We start from the raw sequence: 21904 nt of genomic DNA on the forward strand, positions 1-21904 counted from the left end.
ACTCAGCCAGTCCCAGTCTCCCAGGACCCCTGGGCCGCTGCCCGGTGGAGTCAGGTCGGAGCGGAGCGTGAGAGCCCCCAGCCTTGAGTTGAGTTGGGCTGGGCTGCGCTGTTGTGGGGCGGGCGAGGGAGGCCCCCTGCGACCACCCCCTCCGATTTCCCCCCTCCACCCCCCTCCCGTCCCCTGGACTGAAGGGTGGAACCCGGAGCAGGCTCTTGAGGCGCCCCCGGGCGGCCCTCCCCGTCTACGGCCATACCACCCTGAACGCGCCCGATCTCGTCTGATCTCGGAAGCTAAGCAGGGTCGGGCCTGGTTAGTACTTGGATGGGAGACCGCCTGGGAATACCGGGTGCTGTAGGCTTTTGCGCCCCCTTCCCACACACACTTTTAACTTGCGTGGCCCCGAGAGACAGGCCGTGACCCCCGGGCCCTCGGGCCAGGGCGCAGGCGCAGCCCTGGGCTGCCGGTCGCTGTCCCTTCAGGCCTGCGGCTGGCCTCCCGACGACCAGCGCCCAGCGCCTGCAACAAGGCCCACAGGCCTGGCTCTCCCCAGGGACGCTAGGACACTCACTCCATGAGACCCCGCTGAGCCGAGCCAGGTCCAGGCCACGACCCTCCATGTGCACCCAGACCGACCCCCCCACCCCTCGGCCTGGAGGATGGGGTGTGTGGGGGGGCGACACCCGCCTTCCCCAGAACACGGGGCCCACCCGCGGGGCCCGCTCCCTCACCCGTTCCTGCCACACAAGCAGAACCTTGACACCCAGATCCTGGGAGTGGGAGAGTCCATCGAGCGTCTCTGCCTGGGTCCTTTCTCTTTGCACCACCTCCGCAAGGTCCCTCCTGTGTCTCTACCTCCTTCCCCACCGCCTTCCTCCGTGAGGGTCCCCCTGAGTCAATCTCTCTCTCTGCCTGTCTCTCCCTTTCACTCTCATCGGAGCAGCAGATGTCTCTGTGGGTCCCTGTTCATCCATCTCTCCTTCTCTCTTGTGCCTCTCTTGGCCTGTGAGGAGGCATCCCTGTCTCCATCTCCCACTCAATCCCTCTCTGGCCTTGACTCTCCTCTCTCTCTCTCTCTCTCTCTCTCTCTCTCTCTCTCACACACACACACACACACAGAGAGAGACACACACTCACCCCTCTACCCCCCACCCAACCCCAGCCAACTCACTCTGGGCTGCAAGTCACCAGGTCCATGGTAGCCTGGAGACTGGGCAGTCACAGGTTCTCTCATCTCCCATCTAACTTCCCATGGATGTAAGAGTGGATTCACACATCACCCTTGAAGTGCGCGCAGGACTTCAGGGTGTGTGCTCAGCAGAGGCTGAGAGAGGGCCGAGGAGGCCACAGGGTCTTAGGAGTCTGCGCTGAGAGCCAAGCAAGAGAGCAGATGGCAAAAGAGGGCAGGCGCTCCTGAAAGAGGAGGAAGCAGCCTTCAGAGCAGGCAAGCGGTTCGGGGCCAGGGGGTTGCCATGGAGGACCAGGTGCCAAGAGGAGTTGAAGCCTGGCCGGTGGGGACAGGGAAGCAGAGGCCCCTTGGTCGCGGTCACCGGTCCACCTGCAGAGGACAGGACAAGACGCAGGGCCTGACGACCCGGTGGGCGCGTGTCCCCGCAACGCAACCACCGCTCCCCTCCCTCCCCCCTCTCCCCCCTGCAATGCTTGCAGGGGAGGGGGCTTTCCGTCTGGTGAGGCCGCCGACTAAGCTCCCACAGGGGTTTGAATCAGGGTGCTTCTTCCACAGGCGGTCCTTTCCTGGACACTGGACAGAGGGGTCTATGCCCTTCCTCAGGGCGGTGCTGTGCACGTGCTGGTCGTTGACTGGTACCAACAAGGCGCAGAGCCCTCCGACCTTGGCATTGGGTCCGAAGGGGGTGACTGCGGTGGCTTTGCAGAGTGGGCCCGAAACTCAGGGCGAGGCACGACCCCAGCGGCGCACTTCTGAGCCTGGCCGGGCGACTGACTGACTGGGAGCCAGCGGGCCGCTGCCCCCGGCCACCCTCTGCCCGGTTTTCCCTGAGTCCCTGAGTGTGTTCCTCCCTCCTGCCCTCCCTGTGCGTGGCTCCACTCGCCAGGCACGCTCAGGGGACGTGTGTGGCCGGCGGCTGGCCATTGCCCAGTCGGACTGCATTTCCGCCTGGGGCGCTGGGCCTGTGTCAGGGTCCCTGGGGTGTCCGAGGGGGGTGCCCGCCTGCCTCTCCGCCCCTGGCTCTCTGGGCTCCGGGCTAGGCTAGGCTAGGTTCGCGCGCGCCGGACACTGAAACGGCCAGGGCTTCTGGGCTTCTCCGCCTGGCGAAAGGCGGGGTGGGCGTGGCGGTGGGGGGCCGGGGGTCCGTGGGGGGGTTGGGGTCGCGGGAGGCCTGGGCCTTGGCGAGGAGCGGCGGAGGAGGCCAGGCCACGCCAGGCCACGCCAGGCCGGGGCGGGGCGGTGCGATCCCTGCGGGCGCTTGGTGGGGCTCGCGGTAAGTGGAGCCAGGTGGAGAGCGGCGGTGTTGGAGGCGGGACTCAGCCAGTCCCAGTCTCCCAGGACCCCTGGGCCGCTGCCCGGTGGAGTCAGGTCGGAGCGGAGCGTGAGAGCCCCCAGCCTTGAGTTGAGTTGGGCTGGGCTGCGCTGTTGTGGGGCGGGCGAGGGAGGCCCCCTGCGACCACCCCCTCCGATTTCCCCCCTCCACCCCCCTCCCGTCCCCTGGACTGAAGGGTGGAACCCGGAGCAGGCTCTTGAGGCGCCCCCGGGCGGCCCTCCCCGTCTACGGCCATACCACCCTGAACGCGCCCGATCTCGTCTGATCTCGGAAGCTAAGCAGGGTCGGGCCTGGTTAGTACTTGGATGGGAGACCGCCTGGGAATACCGGGTGCTGTAGGCTTTTGCGCCCCCTTCCCACACACACTTTTAACTTGCGTGGCCCCGAGAGACAGGCCGTGACCCCTGGGCCCTCGGGCCAGGGCGCAGGCGCAGCCCTGGGCTGCCGGTCGCTGTCCCTTCAGGCCTGCGGCTGGCCTCCCGACGACCAGCGCCCAGCGCCTGCAACAAGGCCCACAGGCCTGGCTCTCCCCAGGGACGCTAGGACACTCACTCCATGAGACCCCGCTGAGCCGAGCCAGGTCCAGGCCACGACCCTCCATGTGCACCCAGACCGAACCCCCCCACCCCTCGGCCTGGAGGATGGGGTGTGTGGGGGGGCGACACCCGCCTTCCCCAGAACACGGGGCCCACCCGCGGGGCCCGCTCCCTCACCCGTTCCTGCCACACAAGCAGAACCTTGACACCCAGATCCTGGGAGTGGGAGAGTCCATCGAGCGTCTCTGCCTGGGTCCTTTCTCTTTGCACCACCTCCGCAAGGTCCCTCCTGTGTCTCTACCTCCTTCCCCACCGCCTTCCTCCGTGAGGGTCCCCCTGAGTCAATCTCTCTCTCTGCCTGTCTCTCCCTTTCACTCTCATCGGAGCAGCAGATGTCTCTGTGGGTCCCTGTTCATCCATCTCTCCTTCTCTCTTGTGCCTCTCTTGGCCTGTGAGGAGGCATCCCTGTCTCCATCTCCCACTCAATCCCTCTCTGGCCTTGACTCTCCTCTCTCTCTCTCTCTCTCTCTCTCTCTCTCTCTCTCACACACACACACACACACACACACAGAGACACACACTCACCCCTCTACCCCCCACCCAACCCCAGCCAACTCACTCTGGGCTGCAAGTCACCAGGTCCATGGTAGCCTGGAGACTGGGCAGTCACAGGTTCTCTCATCTCCCATCTAACTTCCCATGGATGTAAGAGTGGATTCACACATCACCCTTGAAGTGCGCGCAGGACTTCAGGGTGTGTGCTCAGCAGAGGCTGAGAGAGGGCCGAGGAGGCCACAGGGTCTTAGGAGTCTGCGCTGAGAGCCAAGCAAGAGAGCAGATGGCAAAAGAGGGCAGGCGCTCCTGAAAGAGGAGGAAGCAGCCTTCAGAGCAGGCAAGCGGTTCGGGGCCAGGGGGTTGCCATGGAGGACCAGGTGCCAAGAGGAGTTGAAGCCTGGCCGGTGGGGACAGGGAAGCAGAGGCCCCTTGGTCGCGGTCACCGGTCCACCTGCAGAGGACAGGACAAGACGCAGGGCCTGACGACCCGGTGGGCGCGTGTCCCCGCAACGCAACCACCGCTCCCCTCCCTCCCCCCTCTCCCCCCTGCAATGCTTGCAGGGGAGGGGGCTTTCCGTCTGGTGAGGCCGCCGACTAAGCTCCCACAGGGGTTTGAATCAGGGTGCTTCTTCCACAGGCGGTCCTTTCCTGGACACTGGACAGAGGGGTCTATGCCCTTCCTCAGGGCGGTGCTGTGCACGTGCTGGTCGTTGACTGGTACCAACAAGGCGCAGAGCCCTCCGACCTTGGCATTGGGTCCGAAGGGGGTGACTGCGGTGGCTTTGCAGAGTGGGCCCGAAACTCAGGGCGAGGCACGACCCCAGCGGCGCACTTCTGAGCCTGGCCGGGCGACTGACTGACTGGGAGCCAGCGGGCCGCTGCCCCCGGCCACCCTCTGCCCGGTTTTCCCTGAGTCCCTGAGTGTGTTCCTCCCTCCTGCCCTCCCTGTGCGTGGCTCCACTCGCCAGGCACGCTCAGGGGACGTGTGTGGCCGGCGGCTGGCCATTGCCCAGTCGGACTGCATTTCCGCCTGGGGCGCAGGGCCTGTGTCAGGGTCCCTGGGGTGTCCGAGGGGGGTGCCCGCCTGCCTCTCCGCCCCTGGCTCTCTGGGCTCCGGGCTAGGCTAGGCTAGGTTCGCGCGCGCGGGACACTGAAACGGCCAGGGCTTCTGGGCTTCTCCGCCTGGCGAAAGGCGGGGTGGGCGTGGCGGTGGGGGGCCGGGGGTCCGTGGGGGGGTTGGGGTCGCGGGAGGCCTGGGCCTTGGCGAGGAGCGGCGGAGGAGGCCAGGCCACGCCAGGCCACGCCAGGCCGGGGCGGGGCGGTGCGATCCCTGCGGGCGCTTGGTGGGGCTCGCGGTAAGTGGAGCCAGGTGGAGAGCGGCGGTGTTGGAGGCGGGACTCAGCCAGTCCCAGTCTCCCAGGACCCCTGGGCCGCTGCCCGGTGGAGTCAGGTCGGAGCGGAGCGTGAGAGCCCCCAGCCTTGAGTTGAGTTGGGCTGGGCTGCGCTGTTGTGGGGCGGGCGAGGGAGGCCCCCTGCGACCACCCCCTCCGATTTCCCCCCTCCACCCCCCTCCCGTCCCCTGGACTGAAGGGTGGAACCCGGAGCAGGCTCTTGAGGCGCCCCCGGGCGGCCCTCCCCGTCTACGGCCATACCACCCTGAACGCGCCCGATCTCGTCTGATCTCGGAAGCTAAGCAGGGTCGGGCCTGGTTAGTACTTGGATGGGAGACCGCCTGGGAATACCGGGTGCTGTAGGCTTTTGCGCCCCCTTCCCACACACACTTTTAACTTGCGTGGCCCCGAGAGACAGGCCGTGACCCCCGGGCCCTCGGGCCAGGGCGCAGGCGCAGCCCTGGGCTGCCGGTCGCTGTCCCTTCAGGCCTGCGGCTGGCCTCCCGACGACCAGCGCCCAGCGCCTGCAACAAGGCCCACAGGCCTGGCTCTCCCCAGGGACGCTAGGACACTCACTCCATGAGACCCCGCTGAGCCGAGCCAGGTCCAGGCCACGACCCTCCATGTGCACCCAGACCGACCCCCCCACCCCTCGGCCTGGAGGATGGGGTGTGTGGGGGGGCGACACCCGCCTTCCCCAGAACACGGGGCCCACCCGCGGGGCCCGCTCCCTCACCCGTTCCTGCCACACAAGCAGAACCTTGACACCCAGATCCTGGGAGTGGGAGAGTCCATCGAGCGTCTCTGCCTGGGTCCTTTCTCTTTGCACCACCTCCGCAAGGTCCCTCCTGTGTCTCTACCTCCTTCCCCACCGCCTTCCTCCGTGAGGGTCCCCCTGAGTCAATCTCTCTCTCTGCCTGTCTCTCCCTTTCACTCTCATCGGAGCAGCAGATGTCTCTGTGGGTCCCTGTTCATCCATCTCTCCTTCTCTCTTGTGCCTCTCTTGGCCTGTGAGGAGGCATCCCTGTCTCCATCTCCCACTCAATCCCTCTCTGGCCTTGACTCTCCTCTCTCTCTCTCTCTCTCTCTCTCTCTCTCTCTCTCTCTCACACACACACACACACACACACACACACAGAGACACACACTCACCCCTCTACCCCCCACCCAACCCCAGCCAACTCACTCTGGGCTGCAAGTCACCAGGTCCATGGTAGCCTGGAGACTGGGCAGTCACAGGTTCTCTCATCTCCCATCTAACTTCCCATGGATGTAAGAGTGGATTCACACATCACCCTTGAAGTGCGCGCAGGACTTCAGGGTGTGTGCTCAGCAGAGGCTGAGAGAGGGCCGAGGAGGCCACAGGGTCTTAGGAGTCTGCGCTGAGAGCCAAGCAAGAGAGCAGATGGCAAAAGAGGGCAGGCGCTCCTGAAAGAGGAGGAAGCAGCCTTCAGAGCAGGCAAGCGGTTCGGGGCCAGGGGGTTGCCATGGAGGACCAGGTGCCAAGAGGAGTTGAAGCCTGGCCGGTGGGGACAGGGAAGCAGAGGCCCCTTGGTCGCGGTCACCGGTCCACCTGCAGAGGACAGGACAAGACGCAGGGCCTGACGACCCGGTGGGCGCGTGTCCCCGCAACGCAACCACCGCTCCCCTCCCTCCCCCCTCTCCCCCCTGCAATGCTTGCAGGGGAGGGGGCTTTCCGTCTGGTGAGGCCGCCGACTAAGCTCCCACAGGGGTTTGAATCAGGGTGCTTCTTCCACAGGCGGTCCTTTCCTGGACACTGGACAGAGGGGTCTATGCCCTTCCTCAGGGCGGTGCTGTGCACGTGCTGGTCGTTGACTGGTACCAACAAGGCGCAGAGCCCTCCGACCTTGGCATTGGGTCCGAAGGGGGTGACTGCGGTGGCTTTGCAGAGTGGGCCCGAAACTCAGGGCGAGGCACGACCCCAGCGGCGCACTTCTGAGCCTGGCCGGGCGACTGACTGACTGGGAGCCAGCGGGCCGCTGCCCCCGGCCACCCTCTGCCCGGTTTTCCCTGAGTCCCTGAGTGTGTTCCTCCCTCCTGCCCTCCCTGTGCGTGGCTCCACTCGCCAGGCACGCTCAGGGGACGTGTGTGGCCGGCGGCTGGCCATTGCCCAGTCGGACTGCATTTCCGCCTGGGGCGCAGGGCCTCTGTCAGGGTCCCTGGGGTGTCCGAGGGGGGTGCCCGCCTGCCTCTCCGCCCCTGGCTCTCTGGGCTCCGGGCTAGGCTAGGCTAGGTTCGCGCGCGCGGGACACTGAAACGGCCAGGGCTTCTGGGCTTCTCCGCCTGGCGAAAGGCGGGGTGGGCGTGGCGGTGGGGGGCCGGGGGTCCGTGGGGGGGTTGGGGTCGCGGGAGGCCTGGGCCTTGGCGAGGAGCGGCGGAGGAGGCCAGGCCACGCCAGGCCACGCCAGGCCGGGGCGGGGCGGTGCGATCCCTGCGGGCGCTTGGTGGGGCTCGCGGTAAGTGGAGCCAGGTGGAGAGCGGCGGTGTTGGAGGCGGGACTCAGCCAGTCCCAGTCTCCCAGGACCCCTGGGCCGCTGCCCGGTGGAGTCAGGTCGGAGCGGAGCGTGAGAGCCCCCAGCCTTGAGTTGAGTTGGGCTGGGCTGCGCTGTTGTGGGGCGGGCGAGGGAGGCCCCCTGCGACCACCCCCTCCGATTTCCCCCCTCCACCCCCCTCCCGTCCCCTGGACTGAAGGGTGGAACCCGGAGCAGGCTCTTGAGGCGCCCCCGGGCGGCCCTCCCCGTCTACGGCCATACCACCCTGAACGCGCCCGATCTCGTCTGATCTCGGAAGCTAAGCAGGGTCGGGCCTGGTTAGTACTTGGATGGGAGACCGCCTGGGAATACCGGGTGCTGTAGGCTTTTGCGCCCCCTTCCCACACACACTTTTAACTTGCGTGGCCCCGAGAGACAGGCCGTGACCCCCGGGCCCTCGGGCCAGGGCGCAGGCGCAGCCCTGGGCTGCCGGTCGCTGTCCCTTCAGGCCTGCGGCTGGCCTCCCGACGACCAGCGCCCAGCGCCTGCAACAAGGCCCACAGGCCTGGCTCTCCCCAGGGACGCTAGGACACTCACTCCATGAGACCCCGCTGAGCCGAGCCAGGTCCAGGCCACGACCCTCCATGTGCACCCAGACCGACCCCCCCACCCCTCGGCCTGGAGGATGGGGTGTGTGGGGGGGCGACACCCGCCTTCCCCAGAACACGGGGCCCACCCGCGGGGCCCGCTCCCTCACCCGTTCCTGCCACACAAGCAGAACCTTGACACCCAGATCCTGGGAGTGGGAGAGTCCATCGAGCGTCTCTGCCTGGGTCCTTTCTCTTTGCACCACCTCCGCAAGGTCCCTCCTGTGTCTCTACCTCCTTCCCCACTGCCTTCCTCCGTGAGGGTCCCCCTGAGTCAATCTCTCTCTCTGCCTGTCTCTCCCTTTCACTCTCATCGGAGCAGCAGATGTCTCTGTGGGTCCCTGTTCATCCATCTCTCCTTCTCTCTTGTGCCTCTCTTGGCCTGTGAGGAGGCATCCCTGTCTCCATCTCCCACTCAATCCCTCTCTGGCCTTGACTCTCCTCTCTCTCTCTCTCTCTCTATCTCTCTCTCTCTCTCACACACACACACACACACACAGAGACACACACTCACCCCTCTACCCCCCACCCAACCCCAGCCAACTCACTCTGGGCTGCAAGTCACCAGGTCCATGGTAGCCTGGAGACTGGGCAGTCACAGGTTCTCTCATCTCCCATCTAACTTCCCATGGATGTAAGAGTGGATTCACACATCACCCTTGAAGTGCGCGCAGGACTTCAGGGTGTGTGCTCAGCAGAGGCTGAGAGAGGGCCGAGGAGGCCACAGGGTCTTAGGAGTCTGCGCTGAGAGCCAAGCAAGAGAGCAGATCGCAAAAGAGGGCAGGCGCTCCTGAAAGAGGAGGAAGCAGCCTTCAGAGCAGGCAAGCGGTTCGGGGCCAGGGGGTTGCCATGGAGGACCAGGTGCCAAGAGGAGTTGAAGCCTGGCCGGTGGGGACAGGGAAGCAGAGGCCCCTTGGTCGCGGTCACCGGTCCACCTGCAGAGGACAGGACAAGACGCAGGGCCTGACGACCCGGTGGGCGCGTGTCCCCGCAACGCAACCACCGCTCCCCTCCCTCCCCCCTCTCCCCCCTGCAATGCTTGCAGGGGAGGGGGCTTTCCGTCTGGTGAGGCCGCCGACTAAGCTCCCACAGGGGTTTGAATCAGGGTGCTTCTTCCACAGGCGGTCCTTTCCTGGACACTGGACAGAGGGGTCTATGCCCTTCCTCAGGGCGGTGCTGTGCACGTGCTGGTCGTTGACTGGTACCAACAAGGCGCAGAGCCCTCCGACCTTGGCATTGGGTCCGAAGGGGGTGACTGCGGTGGCTTTGCAGAGTGGGCCCGAAACTCAGGGCGAGGCACGACCCCAGCGGCGCACTTCTGAGCCTGGCCGGGCGACTGACTGACTGGGAGCCAGCGGGCCGCTGCCCCCGGCCACCCTCTGCCCGGTTTTCCCTGAGTCCCTGAGTGTGTTCCTCCCTCCTGCCCTCCCTGTGCGTGGCTCCACTCGCCAGGCACGCTCAGGGGACGTGTGTGGCCGGCGGCTGGCCATTGCCCAGTCGGACTGCATTTCCGCCTGGGGCGCAGGGCCTGTGTCAGGGTCCCTGGGGTGTCCGAGGGGGGTGCCCGCCTGCCTCTCCGCCCCTGGCTCTCTGGGCTCCGGGCTAGGCTAGGCTAGGTTCGCGCGCGCGGGACACTGAAACGGCCAGGGCTTCTGGGCTTCTCCGCCTGGCGAAAGGCGGGGTGGGCGTGGCGGTGGGGGGCCGGGGGTCCGTGGGGGGGTTGGGGTCGCGGGAGGCCTGGGCCTTGGCGAGGAGCGGCGGAGGAGGCCAGGCCACGCCAGGCCACACCAGGCCGGGGCGGGGCGGGGCGGGGCGATCCCTGCGGGCGCTTGGTGGGGCTCGCGGTAGGTGGAGCCAGGTGGAGAGGGGCGGTGTTGGAGGCGGGACTCAGCCAGTCCCAGTCTCCCAGGACCCCTGGGCCGCTGCCCGGTGGAGTCAGGTCGGAGCGGAGCGTGAGAGCCCCCAGCCTTGAGTTGAGTTGGGTTGGGCTGCGCTGTTGTGGGGCGGGCGAGGGAGGCCCCCTGCGACCACCCCCTCCGATTTCCCCCCTCCACCCCCCTCCCGTCCCCTGGACTGAAGGGTGGAACCCGGAGCAGGCTCTTGAGGCGCCCCCGGGCGGCCTCTCCATCTAAGGCCATACCACCCTGAACGCGCCCGATCTCGTCTGATCTCGGAAGCTAAGCAGGGTCGGGCCTGGTTAGTACTTGGATGGGAGACCGCCTGGGAATACCGGGTGCTGTAGGCTTTTGCGCCCCCTTCCCACACACACTTTTAACTTGCGTGGCCCCGAGAGACAGGCCGTGACCCCCGGGCCCTCGGGCCAGGGCGCAGGCGCAGCCCTGGGCTGCCGGTCGCTGTCCCTTCAGGCCTGCGGCTGGCCTCCCGACGACCAGCGCCCAGCGCCTGCAACAAGGCCCACAGGCCTGGCTCTCCCCAGGGACGCTAGGACACTCACTCCATGAGACCCCGCTGAGCCGAGCCAGGTCCAGGCCACGACCCTCCATGTGCACCCAGACCGACCCCCCCACCCCTCGGCCTGGAGGATGGGGTGTGTGGGGGGGCGACACCCGCCTTCCCCAGAACACGGGGCCCACCCGCGGGGCCCGCTCCCTCACCCGTTCCTGCCACACAAGCAGAACCTTGACACCCAGATCCTGGGAGTGGGAGAGTCCATCGAGCGTCTCTGCCTGGGTCCTTTCTCTTTGCACCACCTCCGCAAGGTCCCTCCTGTGTCTCTACCTCCTTCCCCACCGCCTTCCTCCGTGAGGGTCCCCCTGAGTCAATCTCTCTCTCTGCCTGTCTCTCCCTTTCACTCTCATCGGAGCAGCAGATGTCTCTGTGGGTCCCTGTTCATCCATCTCTCCTTCTCTCTTGTGCCTCTCTTGGCCTGTGAGGAGGCATCCCTGTCTCCATCTCCCACTCAATCCCTCTCTGGCCTTGACTCTCCTCTCTCTCTCTCTCTCTCTCTCTCTCTCTCTCACACACACACACACACACACACACACACACAGAGACACACACTCACCCCTCTACCCCCCACCCAACCCCAGCCAACTCACTCTGGGCTGCAAGTCACCAGGTCCATGGTAGCCTGGAGACTGGGCAGTCACAGGTTCTCTCATCTCCCATCTAACTTCCCATGGATGTAAGAGTGGATTCACACATCACCCTTGAAGTGCGCGCAGGACTTCAGGGTGTGTGCTCAGCAGAGGCTGAGAGAGGGCCAAGGAGGCCACAGGGTCTTAGGAGTCTGCGCTGAGAGCCAAGCAAGAGAGCAGATGGCAAAAGAGGGCAGGCGCTCCTGAAAGAGGAGGAAGCAGCCTTCAGAGCAGGCAAGCGGTTCGGGGCCAGGGGGTTGCCATGGAGGACCAGGTGCCAAGAGGAGTTGAAGCCTGGCCGGTGGGGACAGGGAAGCAGAGGCCCCTTGGTCGCGGTCACCGGTCCACCTGCAGAGGACAGGACAAGACGCAGGGCCTGACGACCCGGTGGGCGCGTGTCCCCGCAACGCAACCACCGCTCCCCTCCCTCCCCCCTCTCCCCCCTGCAATGCTTGCAGGGGAGGGGGCTTTCCGTCTGGTGAGGCCGCCGACTAAGCTCCCACAGGGGTTTGAATCAGGGTGCTTCTTCCACAGGCGGTCCTTTCCTGGACACTGGACAGAGGGGTCTATGCCCTTCCTCAGGGCGGTGCTGTGCACGTGCTGGTCGTTGACTGGTACCAACAAGGCGCAGAGCCCTCCGACCTTGGCATTGGGTCCGAAGGGGGTGACTGCGGTGGCTTTGCAGAGTGGGCCCGAAACTCAGGGCGAGGCACGACCCCAGCGGCGCACTTCTGAGCCTGGCCGGGCGACTGACTGACTGGGAGCCAGCGGGCCGCTGCCCCCGGCCACCCTCTGCCCGGTTTTCCCTGAGTCCCTGAGTGTGTTCCTCCCTCCTGCCCTCCCTGTGCGTGGCTCCACTCGCCAGGCACGCTCAGGGGACGTGTGTGGCCGGCGGCTGGCCATTGCCCAGTCGGACTGCATTTCCGCCTGGGGCGCAGGGCCTGTGTCAGGGTCCCTGGGGTGTCCGAGGGGGGTGCCCGCCTGCCTCTCCGCCCCTGGCTCTCTGGGCTCCGGGCTAGGCTAGGCTAGGTTCGCGCGCGCGGGACACTGAAACGGCCAGGGCTTCTGGGCTTCTCCGCCTGGCGAAAGGCGGGGTGGGCGTGGCGGTGGGGGGCCGGGGGTCCGTGGGGGGGTTGGGGTCGCGGGAGGCCTGGGCCTTGGCGAGGAGCGGCGGAGGAGGCCAGGCCACGCCAGGCCACGCCAGGCCGGGGCGGGGCGGTGCGATCCCTGCGGGCGCTTGGTGGGGCTCGCGGTAAGTGGAGCCAGGTGGAGAGCGGCGGTGTTGGAGGCGGGACTCAGCCAGTCCCAGTCTCCCAGGACCCCTGGGCCGCTGCCCGGTGGAGTCAGGTCGGAGCGGAGCGTGAGAGCCCCCAGCCTTGAGTTGAGTTGGGCTGGGCTGCGCTGTTGTGGGGCGGGCGAGGGAGGCCCCCTGCGACCACCCCCTCCGATTTCCCCCCTCCACCCCCCTCCCGTCCCCTGGACTGAAGGGTGGAACCCGGAGCAGGCTCTTGAGGCGCCCCCGGGCGGCCCTCCCCGTCTACGGCCATACCACCCTGAACGCGCCCGATCTCGTCTGATCTCGGAAGCTAAGCAGGGTCGGGCCTGGTTAGTACTTGGATGGGAGACCGCCTGGGAATACCGGGTGCTGTAGGCTTTTGCGCCCCCTTCCCACACACACTTTTAACTTGCGTGGCCCCGAGAGACAGGCCGTGACCCCCGGGCCCTCGGGCCAGGGCGCAGGCGCAGCCCTGGGCTGCCGGTCGCTGTCCCTTCAGGCCTGCGGCTGGCCTCCCGACGACCAGCGCCCAGCGCCTGCAACAAGGCCCACAGGCCTGGCTCTCCCCAGGGACGCTAGGACACTCACTCCATGAGACCCCGCTGAGCCGAGCCAGGTCCAGGCCACGACCCTCCATGTGCACCCAGACCGACCCCCCCACCCCTCGGCCTGGAGGATGGGGTGTGTGGGGGGGCGACACCCGCCTTCCCCAGAACACGGGGCCCACCCGCGGGGCCCGCTCCCTCACCCGTTCCTGCCACACAAGCAGAACCTTGACACCCAGATCCTGGGAGTGGGAGAGTCCATCGAGCGTCTCTGCCTGGGTCCTTTCTCTTTGCACCACCTCCGCAAGGTCCCTCCTGTGTCTCTACCTCCTTCCCCACCGCCTTCCTCCGTGAGGGTCCCCCTGAGTCAATCTCTCTCTCTGCCTGTCTCTCCCTTTCACTCTCATCGGAGCAGCAGATGTCTCTGTGGGTCCCTGTTCATCCATCTCTCCTTCTCTCTTGTGCCTCTCTTGGCCTGTGAGGAGGCATCCCTGTCTCCATCTCCCACTCAATCCCTCTCTGGCCTTGACTCTCCTCTCTCTCTCTCTCTCTCTCTCTCTCTCTCTCTCTCTCTCACACACACACACACACACACACACACACAGAGACACACACTCACCCCTCTACCCCCCACCCAACCCCAGCCAACTCACTCTGGGCTGCAAGTCACCAGGTCCATGGTAGCCTGGAGACTGGGCAGTCACAGGTTCTCTCATCTCCCATCTAACTTCCCATGGATGTAAGAGTGGATTCACACATCACCCTTGAAGTGCGCGCAGGACTTCAGGGTGTGTGCTCAGCAGAGGCTGAGAGAGGGCCGAGGAGGCCACAGGGTCTTAGGAGTCTGCGCTGAGAGCCAAGCAAGAGAGCAGATGGCAAAAGAGGGCAGGCGCTCCTGAAAGAGGAGGAAGCAGCCTTCAGAGCAGGCAAGCGGTTCGGGGCCAGGGGGTTGCCATGGAGGACCAGGTGCCAAGAGGAGTTGAAGCCTGGCCGGTGGGGACAGGGAAGCAGAGGCCCCTTGGTCGCGGTCACCGGTCCACCTGCAGAGGACAGGACAAGACGCAGGGCCTGACGACCCGGTGGGCGCGTGTCCCCGCAACGCAACCACCGCTCCCCTCCCTCCCCCCTCTCCCCCCTGCAATGCTTGCAGGGGAGGGGGCTTTCCGTCTGGTGAGGCCGCCGACTAAGCTCCCACAGGGGTTTGAATCAGGGTGCTTCTTCCACAGGCGGTCCTTTCCTGGACACTGGACAGAGGGGTCTATGCCCTTCCTCAGGGCGGTGCTGTGCACGTGCTGGTCGTTGACTGGTACCAACAAGGCGCAGAGCCCTCCGACCTTGGCATTGGGTCCGAAGGGGGTGACTGCGGTGGCTTTGCAGAGTGGGCCCGAAACTCAGGGCGAGGCACGACCCCAGCGGCGCACTTCTGAGCCTGGCCGGGCGACTGACTGACTGGGAGCCAGCGGGCCGCTGCCCCCGGCCACCCTCTGCCCGGTTTTCCCTGAGTCCCTGAGTGTGTTCCTCCCTCCTGCCCTCCCTGTGCGTGGCTCCACTCGCCAGGCACGCTCAGGGGACGTGTGTGGCCGGCGGCTGGCCATTGCCCAGTCGGACTGCATTTCCGCCTGGGGCGCAGGGCCTGTGTCAGGGTCCCTGGGGTGTCCGAGGGGGGTGCCCGCCTGCCTCTCCGCCCCTGGCTCTCTGGGCTCCGGGCTAGGCTAGGCTAGGTTCGCGCGCGCGGGACACTGAAACGGCCAGGGCTTCTGGGCTTCTCCGCCTGGCGAAAGGCGGGGTGGGCGTGGCGGTGGGGGGCCGGGGGTCCGTGGGGGGGTTGGGGTCGCGGGAGGCCTGGGCCTTGGCGAGGAGCGGCGGAGGAGGCCAGGCCACGCCAGGCCACGCCAGGCCGGGGCGGGGCGGTGCGATCCCTGCGGGCGCTTGGTGGGGCTCGCGGTAAGTGGAGCCAGGTGGAGAGCGGCGGTGTTGGAGGCGGGACTCAGCCAGTCCCAGTCTCCCAGGACCCCTGGGCCGCTGCCCGGTGGAGTCAGGTCGGAGCGGAGCGTGAGAGCCCCCAGCCTTGAGTTGAGTTGGGCTGGGCTGCGCTGTTGTGGGGCGGGCGAGGGAGGCCCCCTGCGACCACCCCCTCCGATTTCCCCCCTCCACCCCCCTCCCGTCCCCTGGACTGAAGGGTGGAACCCGGAGCAGGCTCTTGAGGCGCCCCCGGGCGGCCCTCCCCGTCTACGGCCATACCACCCTGAACGCGCCCGATCTCGTCTGATCTCGGAAGCTAAGCAGGGTCGGGCCTGGTTAGTACTTGGATGGGAGACCGCCTGGGAATACCGGGTGCTGTAGGCTTTTGCGCCCCCTTCCCACACACACTTTTAACTTGCGTGGCCCCGAGAGACAGGCCGTGACCCCCGGGCCCTCGGGCCAGGGCGCAGGCGCAGCCCTGGGCTGCCGGTCGCTGTCCCTTCAGGCCTGCGGCTGGCCTCCCGACGACCAGCGCCCAGCGCCTGCAACAAGGCCCACAGGCCTGGCTCTCCCCAGGGACGCTAGGACACTCACTCCATGAGACCCCGCTGAGCCGAGCCAGGTCCAGGCCACGACCCTCCATGTGCACCCAGACCGACCCCCCCACCCCTCGGCCTGGAGGATGGGGTGTGTGGGGGGGCGACACCCGCCTTCCCCAGAACACGGGGCCCACCCGCGGGGCCCGCTCCCTCACCCGTTCCTGCCACACAAGCAGAACCTTGACACCCAGATCCTGGGAGTGGGAGAGTCCATCGAGCGTCTCTGCCTGGGTCCTTTCTCTTTGCACCACCTCCGCAAGGTCCCTCCTGTGTCTCTACCTCCTTCCCCACCGCCTTCCTCCGTGAGGGTCCCCCTGAGTCAATCTCTCTCTCTGCCTGTCTCTCCCTTTCACTCTCATCGGAGCAGCAGATGTCTCTGTGGGTCCCTGTTCATCCATCTCTCCTTCTCTCTTGTGCCTCTCTTGGCCTGTGAGGAGGCATCCCTGTCTCCATCTCCCACTCAATCCCTCTCTGGCCTTGACTCTCCTCTCTCTCTCTCTCTCTCTCTCTCTCTCTCTCACACACACACACACACACACACACACACAGAGACACACACTCACCCCTCTACCCCCCACCCAACCCCAGCCAACTCACTCTGGGCTGCAAGTCACCAGGTCCATGGTAGCCTGGAGACTGGGCAGTCACAGGTTCTCTCATCTCCCATCTAACTTCCCATGGATGTAAGAGTGGATTCACACATCACCCTTGAAGTGCGCGCAGGACTTCAGGGTGTGTGCTCAGCAGAGGCTGAGAGAGGGCCAAGGAGGCCACAGGGTCTTAGGAGTCTGCGCTGAGAGCCAAGCAAGAGAGCAGATGGCAAAAGAGGGCAGGCGCTCCTGAAAGAGGAGGAAGCAGCCTTCAGAGCAGGCAAGCGGTTCGGGGCCAGGGGGTTGCCATGGAGGACCAGGTGCCAAGAGGAGTTGAAGCCTGGCCGGTGGGGACAGGGAAGCAGAGGCCCCTTGGTCGCGGTCACCGGTCCACCTGCAGAGGACAGGACAAGACGCAGGGCCTGACGACCCGGTGGGCGCGTGTCCCCGCAACGCAACCACCGCTCCCCTCCCTCCCCCCTCTCCCCCCTGCAATGCTTGCAGGGGAGGGGGCTTTCCGTCTGGTGAGGCCGCCGACTAAGCTCCCACAGGGGTTTGAATCAGGGTGCTTCTTCCACAGGCGGTCCTTTCCTGGACACTGGACAGAGGGGTCTATGCCCTTCCTCAGGGCGGTGCTGTGCACGTGCTGGTCGTTGACTGGTACCAACAAGGCGCAGAGCCCTCCGACCTTGGCATTGGGTCCGAAGGGGGTGACTGCGGTGGCTTTGCAGAGTGGGCCCGAAACTCAGGGCGAGGCACGACCCCAGCGGCGCACTTCTGAGCCTGGCCGGGCGACTGACTGACTGGGAGCCAGCGGGCCGCTGCCCCCGGCCACCCTCTGCCCGGTTTTCCCTGAGTCCCTGAGTGTGTTCCTCCCTCCTGCCCTCCCTGTGCGTGGCTCCACTCGCCAGGCACGCTCAGGGGACGTGTGTGGCCGGCGGCTGGCCATTGCCCAGTCGGACTGCATTTCCGCCTGGGGCGCAGGGCCTCTGTCAGGGTCCCTGGGGTGTCCGAGGGGGGTGCCCGCCTGCCTCTCCGCCCCTGGCTCTCTGGGCTCCGGGCTAGGCTAGGCTAGGTTCGCGCGCGCGGGACACTGAAACGGCCAGGGCTTCTGGGCTTCTCCGCCTGGCGAAAGGCGGGGTGGGCGTGGCGGTGGGGGGCCGGGGGTCCGTGGGGGGGTTGGGGTCGCGGGAGGCCTGGGCCTTGGCGAGGAGCGGCGGAGGAGGCCAGGCCACGCCAGGCCACGCCAGGCCGGGGCGGGGCGGTGCGATCCCTGCGGGCGCTTGGTGGGGCTCGCGGTAAGTGGAGCCAGGTGGAGAGCGGCGGTGTTGGAGGCGGGACTCAGCCAGTCCCAGTCTCCCAGGACCCCTGGGCCGCTGCCCGGTGGAGTCAGGTCGGAGCGGAGCGTGAGAGCCCCCAGCCTTGGGTTGAGTTGGGCTGGGCTGCGCTGTTGTGGGGCGGGCGAGGGAGGCCCCCTGCGACCACCCCCTCCGATTTCCCCCCTCCACCCCCCTCCCGTCCCCTGGACTGAAGGGTGGAACCCGGAGCAGGCTCTTGAGGCGCCCCCGGGCGGCCCTCCCCGTCTACGGCCATACCACCCTGAACGCGCCCGATCTCGTCTGATCTCGGAAGCTAAGCAGGGTCGGGCCTGGTTAGTACTTGGATGGGAGACCGCCTGGGAATACCGGGTGCTGTAGGCTTTTGCGCCCCCTTCCCACACACACTTTTAACTTGCGTGGCCCCGAGAGACAGGCCGTGACCCCCGGGCCCTCGGGCCAGGGCGCAGGCGCAGCCCTGGGCTGCCGGTCGCTGTCCCTTCAGGCCTGCGGCTGGCCTCCCGACGACCAGCGCCCAGCGCCTGCAACAAGGCCCACAGGCCTGGCTCTCCCCAGGGACGCTAGGACACTCACTCCATGAGACCCCGCTGAGCCGAGCCAGGTCCAGGCCACGACCCTCCATGTGCACCCAGACCGACCCCCCCACCCCTCGGCCTGGAGGATGGGGTGTGTGGGGGGGCGACACCCGCCTTCCCCAGAACACGGGGCCCACCCGCGGGGCCCGCTCCCTCACCCGTTCCTGCCACACAAGCAGAACCTTGACACCCAGATCCTGGGAGTGGGAGAGTCCATCGAGCGTCTCTGCCTGGGTCCTTTCTCTTTGCACCACCTCCGCAAGGTCCCTCCTGTGTCTCTACCTCCTTCCCCACCGCCTTCCTCCGTGAGGGTCCCCCTGAGTCAATCTCTCTCTCTGCCTGTCTCTCCCTTTCACTCTCATCGGAGCAGCAGATGTCTCTGTGGGTCCCTGTTCATCCATCTCTCCTTCTCTCTTGTGCCTCTCTTGGCCTGTGAGGAGGCATCCCTGTCTCCATCTCCCACTCAATCCCTCTCTGGCCTTGACTCTCCTCTCTCTCTCTCTCTCTCTCTCTCTCTCTCTCTCACACACACACACACACACACACACACACACAGAGACACACACTCACCCCTCTACCCCCCACCCAACCCCAGCCAACTCACTCTGGGCTGCAAGTCACCAGGTCCATGGTAGCCTGGAGACTGGGCAGTCACAGGTTCTCTCATCTCCCATCTAACTTCCCATGGATGTAAGAGTGGATTCACACATCACCCTTGAAGTGCGCGCAGGACTTCAGGGTGTGTGCTCAGCAGAGGCTGAGAGAGGGCCAAGGAGGCCACAGGGTCTTAGGAGTCTGCGCTGAGAGCCAAGCAAGAGAGCAGATGGCAAAAGAGGGCAGGCGCTCCTGAAAGAGGAGGAAGCAGCCTTCAGAGCAGGCAAGCGGTTCGGGGCCAGGGGGTTGCCATGGAGGACCAGGTGCCAAGAGGAGTTGAAGCCTGGCCGGTGGGGACAGGGAAGCAGAGGCCCCTTGGTCGCGGTCACCGGTCCACCTGCAGAGGACAGGACAAGACGCAGGGCCTGACGACCCGGTGGGCGCGTGTCCCCGCAACGCAACCACCGCTCCCCTCCCTCCCCCCTCTCCCCCCTGCAATGCTTGCAGGGGAGGGGGCTTTCCGTCTGGTGAGGCCGCCGACTAAGCTCCCACAGGGGTTTGAATCAGGGTGCTTCTTCCACAGGCGGTCCTTTCCTGGACACTGGACAGAGGGGTCTATGCCCTTCCTCAGGGCGGTGCTGTGCACGTGCTGGTCGTTGACTGGTACCAACAAGGCGCAGAGCCCTCCGACCTTGGCATTGGGTCCGAAGGGGGTGACTGCGGTGGCTTTGCAGAGTGGGCCCGAAACTCAGGGCGAGGCACGACCCCAGCGGCGCACTTCTGAGCCTGGCCGGGCGACTGACTGACTGGGAGCCAGCGGGCCGCTGCCCCCGGCCACCCTCTGCCCGGTTTTCCCTGAGTCCCTGAGTGTGTTCCTCCCTCCTGCCCTCCCTGTGCGTGGCTCCACTCGCCAGGCACGCTCAGGGGACGTGTGTGGCCGGCGGCTGGCCATTGCCCAGTCGGACTGCATTTCCGCCTGGGGCGCAGGGCCTGTGTCAGGGTCCCTGGGGTGTCCGAGGGGGGTGCCCGCCTGCCTCTCCGCCCCTGGCTCTCTGGGCTCCGGGCTAGGCTAGGCTAGGTTCGCGCGCGCGGGACACTGAAACGGCCAGGGCTTCTGGGCTTCTCCGCCTGGCGAAAGGCGGGGTGGGCGTGGCGGTGGGGGGCCGGGGGTCCGTGGGGGGGTTGGGGTCGCGGGAGGCCTGGGCCTTGGCGAGGAGCGGCGGAGGAGGCCAGGCCACGCCAGGCCACGCCAGGCCGGGGCGGGGCGGTGCGATCCCTGCGGGCGCTTGGTGGGGCTCGCGGTAAGTGGAGCCAGGTGGAGAGCGGCGGTGTTGGAGGCGGGACTCAGCCAGTCCCAGTCTCCCAGGACCCCTGGGCCGCTGCCCGGTGGAGTCAGGTCGGAGCGGAGCGTGAGAGCCCCCAGCCTTGAGTTGAGTTGGGCTGGGCTGCGCTGTTGTGGGGCGGGCGAGGGAGGCCCCCTGCGACCACCCCCTCCGATTTCCCCCCTCCACCCCCCTCCCGTCCCCTGGACTGAAGGGTGGAACCCGGAGCAGGCTCTTGAGGCGCCCCCGGGCGGCCCTCCCCGTCTACGGCCATACCACCCTGAACGCGCCCGATCTCGTCTGATCTCGGAAGCTAAGCAGGGTCGGGCCTGGTTAGTACTTGGATGGGAGACCGCCTGGGAATACCGGGTGCTGTAGGCTTTTGCGCCCCCTTCCCACACACACTTTTAACTTGCGTGGCCCCGAGAGACAGGCCGTGACCCCCGGGCCCTCGGGCCAGGGCGCAGGCGCAGCCCTGGGCTGCCGGTCGCTGTCCCTTCAGGCCTGCGGCTGGCCTCCCGACGACCAGCGCCCAGCGCCTGCAACAAGGCCCACAGGCCTGGCTCTCCCCAGGGACGCTAGGACACTCACTCCATGAGACCCCGCTGAGCCGAGCCAGGTCCAGGCCACGACCCTCCATGTGCACCCAGACCGACCCCCCCACCCCTCGGCCTGGAGGATGGGGTGTGTGGGGGGGCGACACCCGCCTTCCCCAGAACACGGGGCCCACCCGCGGGGCCCGCTCCCTCACCCGTTCCTGCCACACAAGCAGAACCTTGACACCCAGATCCTGGGAGTGGGAGAGTCCATCGAGCGTCTCTGCCTGGGTCCTTTCTCTTTGCACCACCTCCGCAAGGTCCCTCCTGTGTCTCTACCTCCTTCCCCACCGCCTTCCTCCGTGAGGGTCCCCCTGAGTCAATCTCTCTCTCTGCCTGTCTCTCCCTTTCACTCTCATCGGAGCAGCAGATGTCTCTGTGGGTCCCTGTTCATCCATCTCTCCTTCTCTCTTGTGCCTCTCTTGGCCTGTGAGGAGGCATCCCTGTCTCCATCTCCCACTCAATCCCTCTCTGGCCTTGACTCTCCTCTCTCTCTCTCTCTCTCTCTCTCTCTCTCTCTCTCTCTCACACACACACACACACACACACACACACACAGAGACACACACTCACCCCTCTACCCCCCACCCAACCCCAGCCAACTCACTCTGGGCTGCAAGTCACCAGGTCCATGGTAGCCTGGAGACTGGGCAGTCACAGGTTCTCTCATCTCCCATCTAACTTCCCATGGATGTAAGAGTGGATTCACACATCACCCTTGAAGTGCGCGCAGGACTTCAGGGTGTGTGCTCAGCAGAGGCTGAGAGAGGGCCGAGGAGGCCACAGGGTCTTAGGAGTCTGCGCTGAGAGCCAAGCAAGAGAGCAGATGGCAAAAGAGGGCAGGCGCTCCTGAAAGAGGAGGAAGCAGCCTTCAGAGCAGGCAAGCGGTTCGGGGCCAGGGGGTTGCCATGGAGGACCAGGTGCCAAGAGGAGTTGAAGCCTGGCCGGTGGGGACAGGGAAGCAGAGGCCCCTTGGTCGCGGTCACCGGTCCACCTGCAGAGGACAGGACAAGACGCAGGGCCTGACGACCCGGTGGGCGCGTGTCCCCGCAACGCAACCACCGCTCCCCTCCCTCCCCCCTCTCCCCCCTGCAATGCTTGCAGGGGAGGGGGCTTTCCGTCTGGTGAGGCCGCCGACTAAGCTCCCACAGGGGTTTGAATCAGGGTGCTTCTTCCACAGGCGGTCCTTTCCTGGACACTGGACAGAGGGGTCTATGCCCTTCCTCAGGGCGGTGCTGTGCACGTGCTGGTCGTTGACTGGTACCAA

The 21904-nt window shown here is 66.5% G+C and overlaps 9 non-coding genes across 9 annotated transcripts; all 9 read left to right on the top strand.

Annotated features, from left to right (window-relative positions):
- Positions 1 to 242: 242 nt before the first annotated feature.
- On the top strand, positions 243 to 361 carry LOC139701952 (5S ribosomal RNA). Its single transcript, XR_011704551.1, has one exon. It is a non-coding gene; the product is annotated as a 5S ribosomal RNA (ribosomal RNA).
- Positions 362 to 2745: 2384 nt separating this feature from the next.
- Positions 2746 to 2864, top strand: LOC139701953 (5S ribosomal RNA). Its single transcript, XR_011704552.1, has one exon. It is a non-coding gene; the product is annotated as a 5S ribosomal RNA (ribosomal RNA).
- Positions 2865 to 5251: 2387 nt separating this feature from the next.
- Positions 5252 to 5370, top strand: LOC139701954 (5S ribosomal RNA). Its single transcript, XR_011704553.1, has one exon. It is a non-coding gene; the product is annotated as a 5S ribosomal RNA (ribosomal RNA).
- Positions 5371 to 7764: 2394 nt separating this feature from the next.
- Positions 7765 to 7883, top strand: LOC139701955 (5S ribosomal RNA). The gene has a single exon (XR_011704554.1). It is a non-coding gene; the product is annotated as a 5S ribosomal RNA (ribosomal RNA).
- A 2386-nt stretch (positions 7884 to 10269) lies between these two features.
- On the top strand, positions 10270 to 10388 carry LOC139701970 (5S ribosomal RNA). Its single transcript, XR_011704569.1, has one exon. It is a non-coding gene; the product is annotated as a 5S ribosomal RNA (ribosomal RNA).
- A 2388-nt stretch (positions 10389 to 12776) lies between these two features.
- Positions 12777 to 12895, top strand: LOC139701956 (5S ribosomal RNA). The gene has a single exon (XR_011704555.1). It is a non-coding gene; the product is annotated as a 5S ribosomal RNA (ribosomal RNA).
- A 2394-nt stretch (positions 12896 to 15289) lies between these two features.
- LOC139701957 (5S ribosomal RNA) lies at positions 15290 to 15408 on the top strand. Its single transcript, XR_011704556.1, has one exon. It is a non-coding gene; the product is annotated as a 5S ribosomal RNA (ribosomal RNA).
- Positions 15409 to 17794: 2386 nt separating this feature from the next.
- On the top strand, positions 17795 to 17913 carry LOC139701958 (5S ribosomal RNA). Its single transcript, XR_011704557.1, has one exon. It is a non-coding gene; the product is annotated as a 5S ribosomal RNA (ribosomal RNA).
- Positions 17914 to 20303: 2390 nt separating this feature from the next.
- On the top strand, positions 20304 to 20422 carry LOC139701960 (5S ribosomal RNA). The gene has a single exon (XR_011704559.1). It is a non-coding gene; the product is annotated as a 5S ribosomal RNA (ribosomal RNA).
- The last annotated feature ends 1482 nt before the right edge of the window (positions 20423 to 21904 follow it).

The sequence above is a fragment of the Marmota flaviventris genome, chromosome 14, assembly GCF_047511675.1.
Source record: "Marmota flaviventris isolate mMarFla1 chromosome 14, mMarFla1.hap1, whole genome shotgun sequence".
Taxonomy (NCBI): Eukaryota; Metazoa; Chordata; class Mammalia; order Rodentia; family Sciuridae; genus Marmota; species Marmota flaviventris.